This window comes from Balaenoptera ricei, chromosome 18 (assembly GCF_028023285.1).
Source record: "Balaenoptera ricei isolate mBalRic1 chromosome 18, mBalRic1.hap2, whole genome shotgun sequence".
In the NCBI taxonomy this organism is placed as follows: Eukaryota; Metazoa; Chordata; class Mammalia; order Artiodactyla; family Balaenopteridae; genus Balaenoptera; species Balaenoptera ricei.
Window position 1 is genome coordinate 4,473,191 of NC_082656.1, and position 22,701 is coordinate 4,495,891.

At 42.2% G+C, this 22,701-nt stretch overlaps 1 protein-coding gene across 3 annotated transcripts in view; it reads left to right on the top strand.

Annotated features, from left to right (window-relative positions):
- Window positions 1-1,673: 1,673 nt before the first annotated feature.
- Window positions 1,674-22,701, top strand: part of WASF3 (WASP family member 3) — a 93,516-nt gene continuing 72,488 nt past the window's right edge. For all 3 annotated transcript variants that reach the window (XM_059903470.1, XM_059903471.1, XM_059903472.1), the window contains exon 1: window positions 1,674-1,757. The gene's annotated coding sequence lies outside the window, so the exon portion shown is untranslated. The remainder of the gene's footprint in view (window positions 1,758-22,701) is intronic.

Consider the following 22,701-nt stretch of genomic DNA (forward strand, 5'->3'; position numbering starts at 1 on the left):
AAAATAAGGACCTTACCCTTATGGAACTTACCATCTAATTAGAGATAAAACCGACATATGAAACAATCCTGAACACTTCAGGACAGTACAATTAAGGGCTAATAGTGGGTATAAATTAAGTGTAGCAGCAGTTCATATAAAGTGGGGGGGGGGTCACTGAAGACAGGAGAAGCAAGGGAAATGTGATTAGCAACCCTGAAAACAGACTCTGGGTATCTTACACCTTCACATTTTTGAATTCTAAATCAATGACCTAAATATAGACCTGGAAGCTATTCCCCTGGGTAAATGAAGATAAAATGAAGGAAAGCCATTTCAACTTGAATAACAAGTCAGCTTTGAATGCAACAGAAATTTATCACCCTAGTATCAATATTACAAATACAGAGCACTGTAATAATTCACTAAAATCCTGTTTACCTTATTAATGACCAGAATATTTCATGTTGACATGACATGGAAACTAAATATATGTCACCTTAAAATAGAGCTTTAAAAACGCTTCCTTTGGAAGTAATGTAGGTTAATAGATTACACATGAAGAGGGATGCATGATTTTTCTTCTGCATTTCTGGTGCTGCAAACTTTGCTAAAATTGTTATCAGCTGCTATGCATTTTCCTAGCATTTAGTTGCTGTTACGAGCCGGATCAGGTGTGGGTAGTTATCACATGTCTGTAAAGACAACCTGAGTTACTTTTTCTAGGACTCTTTATTGGGATTTGAACTTATTTCCTAAAAGCTTTTCAATTTAGTGACCTTATTGGTAAACCAAAAAGAATAAAGGCAAGTAAAATAAAGTAAAATAAAGATAACACTTCTGTTTGATGTTTTTAAACCCCTTTCCTTCAGGACCTAGGAGAACATAATTGGCTTTTCTTTTTTTTCTTGTCTTCCTGTCCTTCCTTTTCCTCCTCCGTTTTCTTTCCTTAAGCTTACCCCTGAGTCATCAATCAAGTCCCACTGCCAGGGGGCTTGGCTGGGTAGTTTAAGGGATACCCTGTATTTAATAGGTATTGTGGATTCTCTCATATCTGGGCGGAGGGAGACTCAAGTCGGGGGCGGATAAGAAGAGAGGAATCTGCAGAGGGAATGAGAAGATTCTGCAGGCAGAGTGCTGACGGATTTGAGAAGGGCATTAAGACCAACCGAGGGCATGGCTGTAATCCTCTCAGGGTTGTGAACCCTCAACTCTGCAGCACACAGGTAGATGGACCTGTGTCTCCAAGAGCCCTCAAACCCAGGGAAGGTTAGGGTATAGGGTGGAAACCCAAAGGGACTGCAGTGGAACATCGTAAGCGGAGGCGTTGCACGGCCCCCAGGCTAAGCTCTGCCCAAAGAGTCCCTACCTGTCCACTCTGGGAGGGACTCCGGCCAAAGCCTCAGCCCGACCCGGGGGCGGAGGACGAAGGGCGAGAGCCACCTCCTCCGCAATCCCCCGCCCCCCGGCGCCGACGCGCCGCGCTCCTGCCGCGCCCCCATTGGCCGGGGCGCTCGCCAATCCGGGAGCAGCGGCCGGTGAGCCGGCCCTGGTTGGTGGAGCAGGCGCTGGGCCCCCCTCTTGCTCCGGCCTGGCCCCCCGCCGGGAGGGGGCGTGGCCGCGGCCGTGGCCGGGCCAGAGGCGGCGTCGCTGGCGCCGCTGCGTGCGGGGCGGTGCGGTGCGGTGCGGGGAGGGGAGGGGGCGACGGGCGGCCGCGGGGCGGCGGGACCATGGAGCTGGGAGCGAGGCGCCGGCGACGGCGGCGGAACCACGGACCGGTGAGTACGGGCTGCGGCCGGCCGACTCCCTGTCCCCGGCCTTGACCCCTGCGCTGCTCGGCTTCGGGCCGGGCGGCTGCCCCGCAGGCAGAGGCGGGCGCGGGCCCCGCAGCCCCGCGGCCAAGTGAACTTGCTGCATCGCCGGGGCGCTGGGCGGGCGGTGGGGCCCACTGCGGCCGCGCCGCCGCCCGCGCCCGCCCTGCAGCCCGGCGCATCCTCCCCGCCGGCTCCCGCGCCGGCCCGGGCTACCCGCCGTCGCCGCGCGGCCCGGCGCCGTTCTCGCCCGCGCCGCCCCCCGGCCCTCGGCCCCGGTGTGCGCCGCCCGGCTGCGGGACAGGCGCCCGCCATCCCGGCCGCAGGTGGCGCCCGGGCCTCGGCCCGCGCCGCACGCACGGGCCCGGGGCTGCCCCGCGTCCGGGAGCCTCGCGTCCCTCCGGGCTGCGTGCGATCTCGCCGCACCTGGCCCAGTCCCCGCGTGCCCGCCGCCCGGGTCCAGCCCTATCCCCTAGGCTTCGCCCTCCCCGCGGCCGGTGCTCCCTCCCCTGGGGCTGCGGGCGCCCGGGGTCCCGGTCCCGGCCTTGGTAGCCGGGCTGGGCTCCGGGTGCCGGGAAGGGGTCGGCAGCCTGCGAGCGGCCCGCTGCGGGGCGGGGGGACGGGGAGCGCCGGGGCCCGCGGGCCGGGATGCGTCCTCCCAGGATGCTCTCCCGGCGGGGCCCGGCTCTGGCGCCTCCTCCGCGCCGGGGCTTCGGCGAGGGGAAAGCCTTTGCCTCTCCGTGTGTGTTGCTTAACCGGCAATGGCGATTTCTTCTTGGTTCAGCTTCTGTGCAAGGGAGAGTTCCCTGGTGGAGAGCAGAGTTCTTAATTATTAAGAAACTCAGCTGTGGGTTTAAGGATGAACGGAGCATCTCGTTTCTTAGCTGCTATTGGGCGGAATAGGAATTCTTTCTCATTTGGGGATGAATTTTAAATTCTCAGTTATTACCAGCAGTAATTATTAAGTTTTTAACAACTGACAATTAAAAAGGCCTGTTTTTGCTTTGAAGCTCTTCAAATCAAATGCATCGTGGGGCCTGAAAGATTAAGAATCGGAAAACACATTTTTTAAGGGCAGGAGCCAGCCATTAGAAATGTTTTGCATCTTAAAAAAATTAGGTTTGTCTAAAACTTAAAATGTCTGCTTCTCTGTCAAAACTAGGTTCAAAGTGTTATAATTGACTTACTTCTCTATTGCCTCTAGGGCAAATTCTATTGAACGCTGGTTGCTTCTTTTTGTACGTGCTTTACCCAACTTTCCTTTTCTAGCAGTGAAACAATGCAGAGATTCTTTAAAGCTAGTTCTTTTATCTACTTGAGAGGTTAAACGAAAGAAAGCCGGGTTTGGCCTTTCCCATAGGCAGTTCTCATTGTGTGTCTGGTCTCCTTCCTAAGAGTGTCCACGTCATAGTCATTTTTCTTCATTTTTTAAAGACCTCCTTAATTGATATTCATGAGAGTTGTGTCTTTTCAGATGTTTCAAGCTCACTAGGTTGGAAAGTTTGGTTGGCTTTATATAGTTCCCGTCTGACCTGTAGTCTCTGTTTTCTTAACACAGTGAAAAGAAGCTTGTTCTGGAACTATCTCCTTATGAAAATTGTTCTTGCATTTCTGGTTGCTGACATGAAGTTGCATTATAGCATTGTTTTCTCTGTTTGCCTCAAATTTATGACCTAATAGGTAATGATGTGCTACACCATTTTTACAAAATTCTGAAAATAAAGGTGGAAAAACACACTTTGCCGAGCGGTCCTGCCAACATCATAGCACCCATCTCTCCTCAGTGTGTCCTTGTAGACGTGCCTTACCGTTCCCATGGAAGCCTTCATGTGGTAAGGAACCTTCTGGTTATTGGAACGTTTTGATTGAAATAGTTGCCTGTTATAAGTATTCAACATATAGCTCGTGGGCCGCTGCTAATGGTCTTTAAGAGTTCCCAGGACCTTCTCTGAAGAATATTCGAGATTGTGTTTTCCACTCACAGGCTGCTATCATTCCTTATGTTTTCTTGGGAGCGCCTCCATATGGCTGGACAGACTGCAGATGTTCGACTTCTCTTTTCAGTCCTTTTTTTTTTCTCAGGGCCTGGTTTTCCTCTTTGAGGTCAGATGTTCTCGGGAGCTGCTCTTGGCGTTGGGACCCATGCATGCCTCTTCCCAGCTGGTTCTCTTCCCAGCTGATTTCATTTTAGGCTGGTAATGCAGGAATATCGTAGACCAGCAATGCGTAAATAGCCATGTTGTAACATACATTTACTATCACTGTAGAGATAAGTGGAGCAGGAAGTCTGAGTTCCCCCTTCCTTCCGGTCCTGTCGCCCCCCGTCTGGTCCTGTTTCTTTCTCCAGGGGTAACCGCACGTAATGCCATGGGGTAGTCGCCTTTTTTATTCAAAAGCCCTTTAGTGGAGGCCTGCGAAGTACCGGGCGCTGCTGTTTCAATGCTGGGATTGCAGAAATAAGAGACGACAGCTCTCAGGATGCTCATGGTGTGCCGAGACGAACGGTTCCCGTGCGACGCGGCGGCTGCTGAGGCAGAGCCCGCGGTGAGGGCCGTGGAGCATCCCGCGAGTGCCCGGACCGCTTCATTCATTCAGCGAACTCCAGGGTTCACGGGGTGTTCGGGGACACAGGGCAGCAAAGCAGGTGCCTCCGTGGGCCCCGGATGAGCTCCCGGTTCGGCGGCATCTGGGACCGTGGGAGCTGTTGGTCACGGTGCAGTGTGCTCCGAACGGGCCCGCGCGGAGCTCCCAGGATGACCAGAAACGCGAGCCTGGGGACGGTTCGGAGAGACGAGGAAGGCGCCCCCAGAAGTGCCAGGGGGGAAGGAGAGGGTACAGAGGCCTGTCGGGGACACGAGGCTTTGGAGCAGCTAGAGCCGAGGTCAGGGCGGCGTGGGGGGAGGGGGCCGGGGCGCCGCGTGGCAGGAGGAGGGGTGGCCCTGCGAGGCCCGTTAGGAGGGGCCTGGCCTCCCCTCTGGGTGACGGAAACGGCCGGAGCCGTTTGGGGGAAAGATGCTGCCCTTGTCAAGTTCAAGGTGCCTGCGGGACGCGGCGGTCAGTGGCTACACTGGGATCCGGATACTGGGAGGTGTCTGGACCGGAGGCACGCGTGTGAGAGTTCTCAGCACCGGTTCCCAAACTGTTTGCCACAGTGAACTCGCAGGGAGTATGAGTTCGATGAAGGGCGCTCAGCAGTGCAAACAGCTGTCAGCCCTGCGGGACCTGCCTGCTCAGAGGAGTGGACGGTTTCTACACGAGTTTATGTCACGTTCCTTCTGATGACGTCATCTTTGCGAAGCTGGGGTTTCACTGCTTGCTGTTCTGCGTGCAGATCGGTGTGGACCAGGGAACGGGGGAGGTGCCATCCAGTCTGACCCCAAGGTGTGAGAAATTATGCTGTTTGTGCTTTATTGAAGAGAGAAGTGAAATACCCATTTTCTCTCAGTTGAAGTGTGCTGCTTTCCAATGGATACTAAGTTGCTAGGACATAGATACTCGTTATTTGCACGTATCTAATGGTTCCATTACTCAGTAGGCATTTCTCCTTGCAATCAGGGCTGAGTGAACGGGTGCAGTGAGAAGAGAAAGTTCTAGAACCTCTGCCTTTGTTAATGGAGTAGATTCAAGAAGCTTGTGCAGAGCATGCGTAAAGAAAAGGAGTGAGGAGAATGGGATCTGAAGGACTCTTGTGTTTAAAAGATGGGCTCCCACGTTGAGACTGAAAGGATTGGTGTCTGGGAAGCCATGGTCCAGGAAAACCTCAGCAAAGAGGGATGACAACAGCCAGGTCATTGTAACATAGCTGACGGCAGTGATGACACAGTGCTGGGGACAGGAGTGAGATGGATGGTTTGTAAGAGGGTTTCCTAGTGAGCGGGGGCCGCAAAGTGTGCCGGTGCTGAAGGGTGACAGAGGAGGGTGGGTGAAGGGGGACCTTTTTTTTCTCTTTTAATGGAGGGATTTGTGCATATTAAAGTGCCAAGAGAGAGAGGTTGCTAGACAGAGGTTGCTAGATGGTGGTTTCAAAATTTCCTTTGGTTTTAGCCCTAGGATGTAATTACTGATTTCGGCAAGAGGCATCACAGTGGAGCCTTATTGCCGTGGATTAAGGGGTGATGGTGCTAAGGGGGTGAAGCCAGTCAAAGGAGGCTGGATTTTGAAGAGGAGAGAAGGGCATTCACTAGTGAGGAACGTCTGGCGCAGGGTGGAATTTTTTTAACAGTGACTTTGTTTTCTTTTATTAAAAACAATCTTTTTAGGATGCTGTTTTCCTTTTAAGGCGTGCTTTTCCTAGGGCGGGTGGTCCTTCTAAGGGTGGGTTTATGTGCTCACAGCCTTGTCTATTTCCAGGTCCTGGTGTCCTCTGGGGTCACATTATCTGTGACGTCCTCTCCGTTGCTGCCCTGTCCTGGCGGTGCTTTCTCAGCCACTTACCTCAAGGCCAATCTTGTTTGTTTCGTGTCAGAGCCTATCCTCCTAACTTAATAGATGTCCCTAGATTAGAATATTTTTCCATACTCGGATTTCAGTCCTGACCTTTAGAGCCACCCTGTTGTGTTTCTTCTTGCCCGGACCTGTGCCTGTTCTCTTTGAGGTTAGCTCTTTGCTTCTGTTGACTTTTTTTTTTTTTTTTTTTAATTTTAAATGTCCCAAACATCCCAGGGTATTTTCCCACCTTTCAGGTCTACTAGAGCCTCTGGGCCTTGACCCTGAGCACAGCATCTGGGATCATTTCTGAACTTTGTACGAGTGAGATTGTCCCTTGCTCCTGTTGTTGGGATGCCCTTTGACCTTCTGGAACAGTGGTCTTGAAATTAATGTAAAGATGTCTTCAGCTGTATTATATATTCTTGAACTTTTTCAATGTTTTATTTATTTTACTTTTTTTCGTTCAGCTTTTGCTTTCTGGTTCTTTTCAGGAGGTCCACACGTGTTTGAGTGCCTGCTATGTGTCATGCTAGTTACTGGTGATAACTGTTGATACAGCCAAGCTCCTGTTGTCAAAAGCTAGAGAGGTGAGGCAGAGGGTCGATTGTCCTGCTCACTTAACTGTAAACTCCTCGTGGTCAACAACCAGCCAGCGTGGTGCCTGTTTGATAGGCCTGTCTGCCTTTGTCAGATAACCTCAGGTAAAGGCCTCATTAGGTCATAGCCTTAGCTCGAAGTGATAACACATGTTGTCTTCCCCCTGCTGATGTGACCTTTGGTCTCTGAGTACTTCTGATTTCTGAAAACCGTATTGGACCTGTAAAAGTTGTGCTCCAGTGCAATCCAAAGATTGCATCGCCTACTGCAACCGTTGCATTTTAGTTCATCTCATAGCATCCTCTCATTGAGTGCTGGTACTTGTTTTTGTGCACGCGAACAGTTCAGTGAAATTCTGTTGTAATGTAAAAGTATGGATATGATTGATTGTGAACTACAACGCATGTAGCCATATTTTATCAGCTAAGTGGGTGAAATAGTCTATTCTTTGCACATAGAAGAGCTTCAACAGATTTTTTTTCATTGACTGAATATGTCATAAGTTTTGATTCATGACCTAAACAGAACACTACCCCTACTATGTAATTTTAAAAACTTGATCTGAGTCATTTTGCCCTACTAATGTCACACTTATTTTTTCAGCTCCTCAAAATATGTGTATGACACAGGGGGTTTTGGTTTTTGCCTATTACCTTATGTAGTCCTGTGTTAGGGAATTACCTAGGCAGATAACAGCTTTCAGTTGACTTTGTTACTCTTTGCTGGGTGATATTCTTTCCTCAGGTTAGAGTGTACGCTTAAGGAGAGGCCATGGATTTGAATTACTCCCTGTGGTGCATGGAAAGAATGAATAGTGTCCAAACAGGAGGGAGCAAAATATCCAATCCAAAGGGGATGACATTAACCAGAAAGTTGCAAGGAGATAGAGCCTGTGCTCATGTTGGTCTCATCCTGTGCGAGGCTGTCCGCAGCCCAGAAAGGGGAGGAATAGATTCACTTTCCATCTCTGCAAAGTAAGATCTTAATTTTGGGGGCATGATTGTAATTTTTCAGAACAGGACATTCGTCTGTTTCAATAGAAATAGAAAAACATTTGTTTTATAACCAACCCTGTAGATTTAAAACATATCTTGGTTCTTAGTTTTCCATAGGATTTGTCTCCCATTTTTGTACACCTTTTAGAGTTAACTACCTTGATTATTGGTTTAAAAACCAGCAGTCACAGAAATCCCCAAATTCCCCAGTCACCTGCCTTCAGATTTTAATTACACACTGCAAACAACTTTGTTTCCAAAGGCTTGACTAAAGTGGGAATTGTTCTTTGAGATATCCCAGGGAGGAAGATTATTAAAACGTTACTTCTTTTTAAAAATTGGCATTGTAATTTTGAATGGTTACAGGGCTTATCAGCGATAATGAAGTCCCTATCTGAGCTGTAATTAAAAATGCGCAGCTTCTGTGCTGTTTGTCCATTGCGTCACATAGGCTAATTAAAGACTTCTTCCATTTCCAATATGCCCAGTTCCTTCCATTCTACCCCTCCAAAAAAAAAATTATGGCCATGACAAAACTTCAGGGTATCATTTGAAAGAATTGTATTAGGGATTAGGCATTAAAGGGTTTAGGACAGAATTTTTCTTTTAAACTACATTTATGGCTACTTTTTCTGCTATGCAGTTCAGAAGTTTGTGGCTTTATTTCTTAGGCTATTTGGTTGCTACTGATAGTGAAATTTCATTTGAGACAAACAATATTGCCCTGCATTTTAATATTTACTCAGCATTTTTTCTCTTTTTGGACACTGATATAACTTAGATCAACTGTGTATAAGTAAAAGTTCCATGTACAGTTTTTTTTAAATGGAATGTATACTTTATCCAAATTTTTACTGTTTGAGATGCTTATGATTTTATTGCACATAAGCAGTGGGGGCTTGTCTGTCTTGTCTGCCATTAAATAAAGATTTGAATGAACTTATAGGAAATACTCACAATAATAAAGCTGTATATAAATAATGAGAATCAAAACTACATGAGGATCAGGAATTAAAACAACAAAACCTGTACTTTCAGTGGTGGTTGAGCCTCCCAAGTTGGTGTTTTAGATGTGGTGGGCTTACTTGGATAATGCAGCGTGTCAGTGACTCAGCACGAGAAGCATTTCTAGGCTTGCAGTGGTGTGTGTTGGAAGCTCTGTTGGAATTCAGTTAGTTTATTCCTCCACTTACAGATAATTTGAAGGCCGTTGTATTCTGCCTCCTATATTAATGCTGGAAGGCATGGATCGTATGTGGATTTTTTTGCTCTCCTTGTGGATGTTTTGGAGGGAGAATGTATGAGGAGATTTGGAATCAGGTGGACAAAATCCTCTGAGCCTGAAAGTCCTGCCAGGCCAGCATAATCTTAATATCTAATATTGTCAAGGATATTACAAGGAAAAAATCATAAGACAGTCTCATTCATGAACATGCTTGCAAAAATCCTAAAAAATAACAATTAGATCTATCAACATAAAATGATAATATGTCATGAGCAATTTGTGTTTATTCTAGAATGCAGTGTCGGTTTAGCATTCAACAAATCCAACGCATCTCACCATATTAATGATGGAGAAAAAAACTATACAGTCATCATTAGATGCAGGAAACACTAAAATTTAATATCTATTCATGATGAAAAACTTTTAAGCAAACTAGGAAGAGTATCGGTAAGAAAACTTAGAGCAAATATCATATTAGTGTTGAAATAATGAAAAGTTATCTTCTAAAATTGGAAATGAGATAAGGATGCTTGTAATTATCACATTTATTCAGCATTATGTTGTAGGTTCTTGCCATTGCAGTAAGATAAGAAAAAGAAATAAAAGATACTAGAGTTGGAAAAGAGGAAAAAAATTCGGTACATGCAGGCGAAACTATTGTGTATGCAGAAACATCCAAAAGAATCCGTGTAAGTTATTAGACTTAAGATGTGTCTTTAGCATGGTTGCTAGATTCTCTATGGCCATGAACAATTAGAAAATGAAGTTAATAAAGGTACTACTTATAATAGCATTAAAAATCCAAATATATAGGAATAGAACTTGCAAGAAATTTATAATACCTTTACATAGGAAACCATAAAATATTTAGAGAATTTAAGGAACAGGTAAGAAAAGAGGGAATATACCATGTTCATGGTATGAAAGACTAAATATAGAGATGTCTGTTCACCCTAAATTGTTATAGATACTGTTCAACCCTAGTCCATAGCATGAAAAAATTTTAGGAGGTGGAAATTGACTATCTGTTTCTAGAATTTATTTAAATGTAGAGGGCAAAGAATTTCAAGACATCCTTGAAGAACAACAGGTGGCAGGACTTATCAGATATCAAGAGTTTATAAAGTTGTAATATTCTAGACCGTGTGGTATTGGCACAAGTGTGGGCAAACAGACGAATGAAACTGAACAGAAAGCCCTGAAACGGAACCAAACATGTGTAGACATTTGATTATGTTAAGTGCAAAATAGTTTGGAAAGGATGGTCTTTTTGGTCATTGGTGTGTGATCCTTGAGATGGATGTCCATAAATGACACTTGACCCTTACTTTATAACATACACAGAAATCAGTGCCAGACAGACTGTAGATCTAAAGATGAAAGGTAAAAAATAATATAGCGTAGCTTCATGGCTTAGAGTAGGGAAAAATGTCTTAAATAGAAAGCCCTGACCATGAATGAATAGATGCTAAATTGAACTAAATTAAGAACTTCTGTTTGTGAAAATATGCCATTAAGATTAAAAAACATAATCCAATGACTGGAAGAGAATGTTTGAATCATGTAAACTGACATGTCTCCTACCTAGAGAATTTAAAGAACTAGAAGAAATCAATAAGAAAGCTAGATAATCCAACAGAAAAATGGCTCAGAGATTTGAACAAGCACTTTACAAATATACAAATACGCAGACATACAAATGACCAGTGAACATATGAAAAGAAGCTTAAACTCATTAGGAATCAGGAAGTGCGGATTGAAATAATCCTGAGCTACCACCGTAGAGTCATCAGATTGGCTAAAATGGAAAAGACCAGCGGTCTGCAGCATGGAGAACATGGGGCGACGGCACTCGTATCCCTGACCAATGGGTGTGTATGGCACAAACATGTTGGAGAATTGACAGGCGTTGTGTACGAAAGCTGAGAATACACATACCTTATGAGCCAGAATCTCTCTCCTAGGTGTACATACACCCAGCAGAAATGCATGACTTTACCAAGATTTGTGTATGCTGGTGTTCACGGCAGCATTGTTTGTAATAGCCCCGTTTGGAAACAACCCAGATGTTCATCAGCAGAAGAATGATTGAGTGAATTGTGGTGTAGTCATACCTTATTCAGTGATAGAAATGAAAAAAATTGAGCTACATGCAACAATGATCTGACAAATTTAATGTTGAGCAAAACATACTAGACATAACAGAGTCCATAACTGTGAGATTTCACTTAGATAAAATTAAAAAGGGGTGTTAGGAGTGAGGAAGGCGATTACCTTTGGGAAGAATAAAGGATTAATACTTGAGTGGGGCATGGAGAGCACTTCTGAGGTAGCTGGCAGTGTCCTGTTTTATGACCTCCATGGTGGTTACTTGGGTTTGTCCACTTTGTGATAATTCTTCAAGCTGTACATTTTGGGGGCTGTGAACCTTTCTGTATATGTGAAATACTTCTGAGAAAAAAGTCTTTAAAACTTAAGTAGAAAAAGAAATGGAAGGGGACATTTGAGTCTATTGTAAATGATTTTTAATGTAATTAAAAAAAATCTGTTTCACCTTGGCAATCTGGAATTTTTTAATACCTGAATTTATCTTATAGATTACATTTATGCTCACGTTTGGATATAGCTCTCCTTTTCAGCTAGTGTCTAGTTTTATTTTGACTCATTTTTAGGTATTAATGTTCTCAGTGAAAATCAACTTGGTTTTTGAGCCAGCTTTTCCCTCCTTCTCCCTGTCTAATTCTACACTTACTTGCCCATCTTTCAGCGAAGTCCTATCTCTCTGTAAAGCATAAGACCTTATTAGTCTTCCTTTCTTCTATACTTTAAGCCAACAAGTCTCTACGTATGGTCCGGGGACTCCTGGGGGGTCTCCAGGACCTTTTTAGGGGTCAGTGAGATCATACTTATTTTCATAATTATACTAAGACATTCTCTGCCCTTCTTACTTTCATTCTCTCATAGTATGCAGTGTGTTTTTCAGAGGCTACGTGATGGAGCCACAATTACCTGAAAAGACTATTAAACACTCCTGTTTTCAACCAGAGATCTGTATGAGACCAAATCTTCTTCATATACTGCAACCAAAACAACATATCGCAACAGATTGAATTCAGAAAGCAGATACGAACATCTAGCTGCCTTCTCTTAAGCCAGACATTAAAAAACTTGCAAAAATATAATCATGCCAATAATTTTTTGTCTTGAGAAATATAGTTATTTTTCTTTAAAGATATATTTATGTTAACACGTAAGTTTATTTTGTCCTTTTCAGTGATTTAATATTTAAAACGTTTCTGCCTTAATTTCTAATGAGTTAAAGATTGATAAGTGTCACTCGTGAGCAACAGCTCTCTGAGGTTGTAGATTGTAAGAGATTCTAAACAAAAATATTGTTGCTTCTTACGACAGTGGTTCACCTGCAGACTTTTAGAAAGTACTGATGCCTGTGTCCTAGTCCCAGAAATTGCGATTTAGGTGGTCTGGTATGTTGCATAGGTTTTGAAATTTCTAAATAATCTCTAGGTGATTTCTAATGTGTAGACAAACTTGGGAATTTTACTGATAACATATTTCGGAATGATGGTATGTCATATGCTTATGTAACTTCTGTTCTTGCCGTCTTGAAAAAGGTATAAGACAGTAGTTCCCAAATTTGCACAGAAGAATTACCTGAGGATCTTAATTTCATTTTTGATTGTTGCTGTTTTATAGAAAAACACTTGATTTTTTAAAAAATTAACTTTTTATTTGGAGGCAGTTGTAGACTCAGGAGGTTGCAGAAGTAGAACAGAGAGGCCACATGTACTCTTCACCCAGACTCCCCCAGTGGTAACATCTTACATAGCTATAGTACGCTATCAAGACCAGATAATTGACATGGGTACAATCTGTAGACCGTACTCAGATTTCACCAGTTTGTACGCACACTCATTTGTGTGTCCTGTGTGCCTTAATCTCATACATAGATTCACATAACTGCCGTTGAGTTGTGGACCGTTTGTCACCACAAAGAAACCCCTTTGTGCTTCCTCTTTGTGGTCACTGCATTTGATTGTTGTGTACTGATTAGTGTCGTGTGACCTTGTAGAACCTGTCTTTTGGTTCTAGTAGTGTCATTGTGGATTCCCTAGGACTTTCTACATATAGGATCATGACACGCACTAGTCATGAAATTGACTAGCAAGATAATTTTACTTCTTTCTCCATCTGGATGGTCTCCCTCCCTTCTTTCTTTTTTGCCTTCCGCACCGGGTGAAACTTACTTTCCAATATTGAATAGAATGGGCATTCTTGCCTTATTCCTGTTTTTAAGGGGAAAGCATTCAGTCATTCAGTATGATGTTAGTTGTAGTTTTCGTAGATGCCCTTTATCAGGTTGAGGAAATTTTTTTCAATTCTTAGTTTGTTGGAAGTGTTTAACCACAAATGGGTGTTGGATTTTGTGGAAGAAAAATCTGTATCTATTGAGACATCCATGTAGTATTGTCTTTTATTAATATGACATATAGTACTAATTGATTTTTGGAAGTTAAACCAACTTTGCATTCTTCGGATAAATCCCATTTGTTCATGGTATGTAATTCTTTTTCTGTGTTTCTAGATTTGATTTATTAATATTTTGTTGAGTATTTTTGCATCTAATTCATGAAGGATATTGATCTGTAGTTTTCTTGTGCTATTTTTGTCTGGTGTTGGTGTCAGCATAAAACTGGTTTCATAGAATGAGTTAGGAAGTGTTTCCTCTTCTAGAAAAATTTGTGAAAGATTGGTATTTGTTTTTTAGGTATTCACCTGTGAAGTCATTTGGGCCTGAGGTTTTCTCTGTGGGAAGATTTTTAATTACTAATTCAATTTCTTAACTTGCTATACATTTATTCAGCTTATCTCTTTCTTTTTAAGTCAGTTTTGTTAATTTGTATGTTTCCAGGAATTTTCCTTTTCATCTAAATAGTCTAGTTTGGTGGCATAAACTTCTTCAGAGTATTCCCTCATAATCCTTGTGAAGTTTTTATGGTTGGTAGTGATCAGTGTCTATTCTTCATTCTTGATTTTACCAGCTTGTGATTTCTCTCCTTTTTTTTGGTGGTCTTTCTAAAGGTTTGTCAGTTTTGTTAATCTCCTACCATCTAGGTAGAACTTAACCTCAAAATTGTCGAAAAGTGATCTGTGACTGTGTTTTATTTTTTATTTTTTTAAAGAGAGGTGAAAAGCATTTATTTTAAAATTAACATTCATCTTTTCAAAGAAACATTTGAGAGGTTGTCTGAGGCTAAAATGTTATTCAGTAATAATTTGGTTTGGTAGGTTAAAAGTGAGAGGAAAAACGGAAATGAGTTTAAAGGAAATGATGGAAATCATCTATGTACCTATTTATGTTGACTGTGTTTTAGACTATAGAATTTTAGAATGATAATTGTGTGGAACTGTCTTTCTATTGTGAAACTGTAAAACAACAAGAAGAGAGAAACTAGATTAAAATACAAAAGTAAATAAAATATCCAAGCTAGAGAAGGGGAGGGATGGTGATGATTCATTATAAGCAAATTATTTAATTATTATTTTTTTTGCTTTCCTTTCGTTGAGTAATTTGAGATGGTAGACAGACAAAATTCAAATATTTTAATGTTCCATGGATTACATAGGTGAGTAGCCTGATTCCAGACAAATGTTAAACTGAAGTGCCAAGAATAGGAAATAAGGTTGAAAATAACAGTTCTCTTTGCTGAGGAGACATTTATATTTTGGGGTGTTTTGCAGATATAACAATCTCACATCCATTATCACCGTGCCTATTTTACCATTATTTTTTTGGTCTCTTTGAACTTTTGTGGGAAAAAGAATGAAAGACAAGAAAAACATGATTCTCTGTATCTTGCTCCCTCTTTGTCCCCACCTTGCAGTGATCTTTAGACACGATATATACCCTTGTGATGACCCTTTTCCACCAGGAGGCAGCATTCCTAACGGTTAGCCTGCCCACTGATTGTGCATGGTCATCAGAAACGAATGAATGAGCCCAGAAAAAATGAAACTGAATCATGCCGGAAAACACGTGATTTCTAGATTGACTGCGTTTCCAAAACCGTAGATGTTGAAAATTAGAGATGCCTGTATTTCCAGTCATTTCTTACTGTGTATTTTTGGCTTTCCAATATGTAAATTTGCATTTAAAAATAACCTCTTAAGTTTTTCCATTTAGAAGGGTATTAGGATAGGTTTTTATTAATATGAATATGTTCAAAAGTTGGCTTTCATGTTGTTTTTCCCTCAGAAGTGCTGTAGCATAAAGTAGCTTAAAAATTTGTGCAGTTTCTATTTCTGTCAGGAACGTCTCAAAGAACCTCAGTGAATGGAATCCCACTTTCAATGGGCTTTGTATAAAAGCAGCCAAGCATTAGATGCATATGCGTTTGTAGGTCCAGTTAGCATTCAAATATTATTTCTGAAGTGTTGGATTTCATATAATACATTTTGGTGCTTGTTGACTTTTTTTCCCCCCTTTAATTCTAGTGTCAGCCTCAAATTATTTCTGGTAATTTTGGAATTTCTTTCTTTTTTTTTTTTAAAGATGTTTGTTTTGCAGGCATTGGTCATTGGTGAAATGAGGAATCCTTCCTTATCTGGATGAATGGAATGTGATTTCTTTTCCTAAATTGAGTGAAATTTGATTCATCCTGGTCTTCTCATGAAAGTACTAAAATAAATCATAAGATTCGGCAAATTTCATTTAAATTTAAGTTCCAGAATTTCTGAAGTGTTACGGATATGAACAGTAGTTAGTTAAATCACATTTTAGGAAAGTTGAATAAATAGAAACCCAGAGAGGTTTGAGTTGACCAGAGCTTTTTGATGTTTTCCTTCCCTCTCCCCCAGATGTATAAACGGTAAATGCTGTATCCTAATGTTATGTTTTAATACTCTCACTGTTAAATCTAGCATAGTTTTATAACTTTCTTAGTCACTAATATTTCCTTGCTGCCATATGAAAGTTGTTGCGTATTGCTTCAGTTTTCTTAATTTGCTGAGATACCCTGTATGTATGTTCAAGAATGTATGTATTTAATAGACTTACTACCCCGAGTTTTACTTTTGCTGCTAATTGCTCCTTTTGGAAGGAAAACAAGCGATAAACTTTGAAGGAAGCAGTAGGAGATGGGTTAGCTGTAAGTGTCGGGGAGGACAGGGGACAGTCCTGAGTGACTTGTCAAGTTTCAGAGAAGTTACGATGAAGAAATCAGTTGGAAGCTTTCACTCTAGTTCCAACCAGAGTTACTCCCTTCTGGCTGCTTGGCATTCTGATGAAAATTTTGTTAAAAAAAAAAAAGTTACAAAACTACTGCTCTGTGGGCAAGGGGTCCCAAGTTATATTATCAATGGAAGACAATCAGAGCTTCTTGGCTTTTTATTTTTAATGACCATTTACTAGAGATTCTTTCCTTGACAGTGATTTGCTATGATGCTATGCCAGCTAGGCTCTGGAATCAGAACAGAGGGGCCATTTGGAACACTGAAGAAAGAGGAATATGCTTTGGTGATTATTCAGCCCCTGGGATAAGATGTCAGTAGGTGTGGACTCTATGTTTGCTGGAATTGCTTCCAGGTCTTAGAATCAGGAGTAAAGGCACTTTCTTTTAGTAGTTGGTAGATGTGTGGCTTGCGGACACTATTCTGTAAAACCTTAGATTCCCCTTTACAGGTTCTTGAACCAAATTTGTGGTTCACCTGAAGCAGATGTACAGGATCTAAGGGATGCCTTCTGTATGTGTCTCATTTCTAGCTCATTTAATGCTTCTATTCTTATTTTTTTCTTTTCTTTTTTTCACCTACTTCCAATAAATGCTGTCTTGTTTCTGGAGCACAGTGGGATGTGCACAGGGCTAGGTGATTGAGTGCTTCTCAGACCTGATGAGAGACAGAATGGCAACCCAGTCAAGAGCAGGTGTTTGGGGCCAGACTGATTGGGGGTCACATCTTGGCTTTGCCGTTTGTTAGCTGTGTGGTTTGGGGGCCATTTCTTAACTTCCGTGAGCCTTGATTTCCTTGTCTAAGAAAACAATGCCTGCCCCACAGAGTTGATGTAAGGAGTAAAGGAAGCCATGTGAATACTGAATGAAGGGTTGACTTCTGTACTGAGAGTAAAAAATCGCCCAGGAATCGGCAGAATAAAGAACAATAGCAACAGCAAGAAAATTCCTAAGAAACCTTCAGACCTGTGTGTGCGTCTTGGGACCACACCTTGGAAGAGAGGGCAGAACAACCTAGATGTCCTTCCTAGCTGTTAACAGATCTCCTAAGAGGGTCAATACCTTGAGGGCATAATGAGTCACTAAGAAAGATGTCGACGGGCACCTCTATGGACGTTTAAAAATGGGGCAGAAAGAAATGAATGCAAAGTGATAATTTGCAGCCTGGGGTCTTAGTGAAAAGAGGGTAACAGCTAAGGTGCCGTGGCTTGGACAGAGTTCGTGGGCAACGTGTATCAGCTCTCATAAGAGTGCACGTCTGATGATTTACGTGTTAGGTGTCTTCATTATATGATCAAATTTGATGACTACAACAGTCCTCTACGGGAGCTTTTTATTCAGATGGTCCCAGTTGGTGTGAGGGCAAGTTCCAGGGGCAACAGAGACAAGCAAGGATGGGAAAAAGTAGGATGATTTTCCTTAATGGATGAGACACAGAAAAGTTCTCCTGGGCCTCAGGCAGTGGATGAATGGGTAACGCTGGCTGAGGACTTGATTCAGTGGGGGGCCCTTTCTCCTGTACACCTGTTGTTATTCTGTCTGTGCCCAAAACGGTCGCACAGAAGATGCAGAGAAAGTCATAGTCAGAGTCGGCACAGGTGAGGGGGGAAGCAGGGCCCAGGGATCCTCAAACCCAAGCACACTTCTTTTATGTTAGGTGGTGTTTTCATTAAAAATTCCTTGTTCTATTAAAAAGCATTTATTTTTTTAATTATGAATTTCCTGTTTTTGTTGCTTCTTTGGGCAGTTTTTCAGAAAAGTGGCCCTAAACACACTGTCCTGGGGCTTGGGAGCTGCCTTTAAATTATCCTTCTGTAATCTGTAGAATGTCCCTTCTTCCTTCTTAAAGCTGTGACAGTCTTGTGGAGCCACTCTTGCTTTCCTGAGGTTTGCCTTTGTGGTCGGGAGGCTGTCAGGACCGCTTCATTCCCCTCGGATAGTAGGGGCAGATGGTAACAGGCCTCAGCGGTGTGTTTGCTACCTCAGTAGCCCGAAAAGGTTTGGAGGGCAGAAGCCACCGCTCACCAGGAAGTGATCTGCTCAAAAGGATCCTGAGAACTCAGTTCAGTGAAGTTCATTTTGGGCTCAGGGCAGTGAATCTCTGACCTCCTGGAAGATGCTGCATTTTTGCCTAACGTTTAGTTAAATCTCTAACTTTTAAGTGGCACCTCTGGTGCTCTCCTACCATCCTCCTCCCTTCCAGGAAAAAATAAGAAAAAAAAGACACCCTTGGTTTTGCAGGATTATGGAGATCCAGCAAGCATTATAACAAAGGCACTTCATCATGGCTTAGTCACAGGGGACCAGTAAATTAACAGAATGGGGAGCCTTTCTATTGCTTTTTCTTGAGGGCTGATGGTTTCTGCTGGAATACAAATGAAACATCTCAGAATTTTAAAGATCTTACTATGAAAATCTTTGACTGTGGCAAATGAGGGTGTCTTACTATAATTCACGGGAAATACTTGCTAAGAGTGCTTCTTTAGAGCGCTTATTTTTAGAGTAAAAGTGTGACTTTAATTTCCAGTACTAGGCAGTGAACATAATTTTTATGAAACAGTATTCATAGGATCTAGAATTGAGCCTGTATGGCCTCTGTTAACCTAATCGATATTTGATCTATTCACTGCCGAATATTGAGTCTGGTTGTTAGCCAAAGAATTATTTATTACAGAAACTATGAAGGACAGCTTATTGGAATTGACTTATAATTTCATTCATTTCTTCATAATTACCAGATAAAAGGATGATTTGTCTTGAGTTCAGTCATTCCTCAAATTAAAATAAGGAACTTATAAAATATTTCTCAGTTTTATGTTATCTGGGAAGCATTCATGGGCGGCAAAGAAACGCGTGAGATAATTATTCAGGGATTTCACTTGCTAGTATCTGTGTGTTGAAGGTACATACAGGACAAGAGGTTTTGGAATCTCTTGCAAAGTCAGAATTGCCCTGTAGATGATCCTACAGAGAGTCAGAACTGTTTCAAAGTCTTTGTAAATGGAACGAAGTGAAAACAGTTCCTCCTTTGATAGTTCTGACGGCTGGTGCCGTTAGGCCAAGGTTATGGAGAAGTAGCATTCGGCCTCTGGGGAGAGGCGGGGCGGGGGTGGGCAGGTTCCTTCTGAATCAGAGCTTTCATCATGAAATACATAACGTCCTCCCAAGTGATAGTGTGGGAAGCAAAAGAGGAAGAAAATCTTTGAAAAAATTGACAGAAGTGAGCGAATACATAATTGTAACAGGTAATATTTGCATGTCAAAGAGAAAGAATGAATGGATGAGAACTTGGCGGAATGCCAGGTAGGGATAAAGGGGAACAGTCCACAAGGAGTAAAAATTGCCTGGTTTCTGGACCAATATGATACTGAAGAATGATTGAGTTTAAATAGCAGCTGTTTACATTACCCTGCAGATAGAGTACCCACTCAGCTGATAGGCTGTTACGGGGTGCCTTCTGGTTTGGGGCCGAGTCACTTAGGTATACCCATAAACTAATTTTTTAAAAATCCCATGGTTAGAAGGGATTTGCTTGTAAGTAATACATTAGATAACTGTAATTTTGCTTTATTCAGTCACGTGGGGAAATACGAAAATTGAAACATGTTGCTGCTGTTGATAAGGACATCCGTTCCTCACGGTTTGTTTCACTGATAAGTTAGATGGTAAGCTTCTGGAAGGCAGAAGACTGGTTCTTCTTCATCTTAGAGTTTGGCTTGCACGCAGCAGGCGCCCAATCGTGTCTGTTGACATTGTAAACTGTAGGTGAGCACTCACTGCTGAGTCTGCATGCCGACTGTCAGACCATACATCCCAGAGCAGACTTATTCTGAAAAGATGCCTGTTGCTTTGCCATGTGTATGTTTTGCTAAAGTTAAACTGTGACCCCCCAATGCCTAATGAAAGACTTACTGTGTTGCCGATGGTTTCTAGTGTGAGTAGAGGTCACAGCTGAGCGTGGTGCTGTAGAAATCTCACTCCACAGGGGCTAGGCAAGAAAGAAAGGTTTGAGGTCATTTCCATGGATTCTGTGAGATTTAATTTTTTATTGTTTTAAAACTATCTTCTGAGTAATCTGGGATTGTATGGCAAACAGAAGGAGTGCTGTGCTTGGATGGCAGAGAATCTGGGTTTGTCTGATGGTTAGAATTGTAACGCTCCGAAGGGGCTTCATTCGGTGAGTGATTTTGGCCTTGTTTGTAGGATTTTCAGTAATGAAGTAATATTTGATTTTTTCAAGTAGTTTAACATTTGGCTTCTGTTGTTCAATCATGTTTCACAAGACCTTCTCCACTGCAAGATTATTAAAAAAAATCTTCTGTGTTTCTTCTGGTCCTTTGTTGGTTCCATTTGGAACTTTTGGCATGAAGAGTAACTAAGGACTCTGATTCCCCCTCCTCCACGATGGATTGTTACAGTAGCATTTAATGAATAATCTTTACTCCAGTGATATGAAATGCCACATCCATTTTATACTGAGTTCCTAGGTATTATGAGTCATTTCTGCATTTCAGCACCACGCTAATTAATCGCTGTAGCTTTACAGCGCCTCAGTATCCGATACGGATGCTCTCTACTCTTTAGTCTTCTTTTTCAGAATTCTGTATCTTTGCTTGTTTTCCCATAAGAACTTTAAGATCGCCTTGTCTAGTTCCTAAGAGGATTGTTGGGGATACTTAGAGAAAGCCTTCCTCTGTGATGAATGACGCTCTGGAATCTTAGAACCCCATCTGTGTCATAAGCCTGGAGACTTGGTTTTAGACCTAGTTCTGATGTTAACTGGCTCTGTAATAAAAAAAAATTAGATTCATGTTTTACTATTTTATGGGTGTTTGCAGGTGGCTTTTAAAAAATTACTGTGTACTCATGGTGGTTTTCTTTACTTTCTCAATCACTGGACACAACTATTGTAAGAATCCTTAACATTTTTTAGCATTGCAGAGGGGTCCTCGTCCTTTCAAAAGTTGGAAACAACTGAATTAGAGTACTCTAAGCTCTTTTTTGTTCTAAAATTCAATTCTAAGTAAATGAAAGGTGGTATATCATCAGTCCAATCAAGGATTGAATTTAAATCTTTGTAGCCACTGAAAGGGCTACTCTACCAAGAGAAACTGCAGAAATGGTTCTTGGCAAGATCATTTGTCTGTTTCTTTCTTTTTCTCTGGAAGCAGTTGGTGTTTTGAAAGGAAGCATATTGTCTAGATTTTCAAAGTTCTCTAAAAACAGGATGGGAGAGTGCATTATTTTCGAAGCATGTTACATGATTGCATCTTCAGCAGAATTAAGTGCTTTGAAAGCTTGAATTCTTTGTGTTGTCATAGTTGACTATTATGCTTGAAATAAGTATGTATATATCTTCTTCCCTTTCTGAGTGTTCATTGTTAGGTTGGGGGAGAGCCTTGGACAGAATGATTATGGGAGAAGACAATCAAGGCTGTGTTAATTTTCTAAAGTCAGACTTTACATTTTGAAGGGCACATCACATCTGTAGTCTATAGAATTCTGTAACAGATTGGAAAATAATGGAACAAATGATGAGAGAAAATTGGCCTTCATTTGTTGGCGAATGGCAGTTACCATTAAATTAAAGTGAGTTTTAAAAATGAGAAGACGATAATTCTTTTTTTTGCCCCCTTTGGGAAATTACTTTCAGGATTCGTTGATTTTAAAATTGTTATAGGACTTAAAAAAAACACAAAAAAAACCTAAAAAAATTTACCAGAAATCCTATAATCCTATCAGAATAGTATCCTGAAGTGGAGGGCGAGTTTTGGGATTTGTTGAATCTAGCTACACCAGACTCAGTCTGTTTAAGAAACGTAGATCATCATGCTCTTAAACAGGAAGTCAATATGGTCGTCAAGTAAACTGGTTGAAATCACCACTATGAAATTAGAAAGATTAGAGAAGGGTGTTTAGGAAAAACAAGAAGATAAGCAGAAAATAATCCTAGAGTATAAATTTGAGAAATTCAAAGTGAGAGTCAGCTCACTGAATCCGGATGCCGTTTGTGTGCTGAGCAGGAAGAGAATATGCCAGGAACTCGGGACTTCTTTAGATGACGCTCTTGATGTGAGTTTAGTTTCCTTCGCTCGAGCTCACGTGATGAGAGTCAACCAGAATCAGGTTCTCAGATGCCCGTTCCTGGGACGGAAGCCGACCGGCCCATTTTGGGTTGTGTCCGTCCTGGTCACCGTGTGGCCAGGAAGTGTGGGGAGTTGGGGGGTGTCACACTGACCCTTCTGGTTTCCGCCAGCGTTAAACAGCATCCCAGACTGACTTCTGTGTCAGCTGTCAATCACAGAGTACCTTCTGGGAAATACATATTTTTTTCCTGAGATTCTAATTTGATCTTGGGCACCCTTTGCAGTCTAAAAAAAGCTTCATTGATAGCTTCTACTTGCGCCAGTGAAGTGTCA